This window comes from Chanodichthys erythropterus, chromosome 7, assembly GCF_024489055.1.
Source record: "Chanodichthys erythropterus isolate Z2021 chromosome 7, ASM2448905v1, whole genome shotgun sequence".
In the NCBI taxonomy this organism is placed as follows: domain Eukaryota; kingdom Metazoa; phylum Chordata; class Actinopteri; order Cypriniformes; family Xenocyprididae; genus Chanodichthys; species Chanodichthys erythropterus.
In genome coordinates this window covers 44,490,742-44,492,504 of record NC_090227.1, presented here as the reverse complement: position 1 = coordinate 44,492,504, position 1,763 = coordinate 44,490,742, and positions in this window count along the sequence as shown.

The window sequence follows — 1,763 nt, the reverse complement described above, 5'->3', positions numbered from 1 at the left end:
GCTGCAACATCACATTCAGTCTGTGAATTTTATCCATGATGCATTTCTGAAGAATAATGTCACTGATGAATCAATAAAACTAGACACATGAATTCAGAATGCTGTTGGTCATGTTGAGCTCTGGAAGCGTGTGCTGAGGGTCACGTATGTCTGTGGAGTTCACGGCCGTCAGGAGCTGAAGCACCACAGCATCACTAACCAGCAGCAGACAGATGTGCAGCGATACAGGTGACACCCAAACTCAACATCAGGTTATTTGAATTTGTCTGTCAGTGATCCAGTGTCTCCCTCTGCTGGACAACACCAACATCACATGCTAGAGTCATATTTATTTAATTCAGCAATAAAGTTGTATGTCATTGTTTTGGTTTGTGCATTACTGTGTTATAAATATGTATAAAATGATAAATAAATATCAGTGCAATATGGGATTCACCTAGTTATTGTGTCTGTTATATTATCACAGTTTACTTAATCAAGAGTGTTTTTCAAGTAAAACATGTGCTTTAATGTGTCAAAACATCACACTGAGTCTTGAGTTCAGGTTTGTGTTTTAGTTTATTAAGAATGATTTCATATCTTTGTCTATTCAAATGTATTTTAGAGTAATTATGTTCTGCATTACTAGTTTTGTATTAAAGTTCACCTGAAAGCTGTTACACAGATTCATTCATCAGAGGAGAATCACTTTGATTTGATTCGACTCTTTTGAGCTCTGGCTTTTTATGTCATAATTTTATTTTTATCTCATAATTGTGACTTTTTTTTCTGTCTTATGTGGCGGGAATGTTCTGCTGTTCGTTTCTGTCACCAGCAGATGTCGCTAATCTCTCTAAATTCACTCCATGATCTACTGAACAAAACCTTTCAGTGTTTCTGAGCGCGCCAGCGGCGAACCTCGACACGGTGCGTTTCTGCAGTCCATCATGTGGTCAAAGTGATCGATTCTGCTCAGTTTTGAAGCGTATCGGTGACACGGAGCCTCCCGGCGCCGCGGTGTGGCCTGGAGCTTCCGCGCATGCGCAAAGGCGGCGCTGGAAGCTCAAGAGTGTTTCGGGAGTCGAGCGATTCCACTTCAGCGCTGCTTCCGCGTTCGCTCAACGTCACGTGATAAATGAGCCTCTGATTGGTTGCATTTATTGTTTTATTGTAAGCTTGTATATTAGTATTGTTTTAGTAGACTATTTAAATATTTAGAGTTTAGAATTAGATTTAAAGTGTATCCGTGGTGTTTTTACATTCAGTTCAATAAAGTTTCAGATTATATGAGTGTTATAGCATTATATTATACAGAATGTACTCTAAAAATGATAAATATAGAAATTCTATGAATATTAAATCAAATGTTTAAAATATGAACAGATTACAAGTCGATTAAATAATAATAAATACAATTAATTTCCAGGTTCTTCAGCTATGAATGCAAAACAAATCTTACTAATGATGTTCTTCATAATACATAATTGATTTTGATCAATACTTTCTGAAATTTACATAAATGCATTTTTGTATGTTATATCTATGATGGGCACACAAAACAAAAACAAAACAAATAAAACTCTCATAATGTTTTTTCGTAGTACTATTTTTATTTCGTTTATTTGTTGTTGATTTAAAAAAAAATTGATGTTCTATTCTTGTTGGTTCAGTCTTGTGAATTGTTATTGGCATGAATAAAGGCATTCAAAAATGACATAATTATTATTATAAATAATATTTTATTTTCTGAGCAGCGCCCCCTGCTGTGCGTCTCACTCGTGACG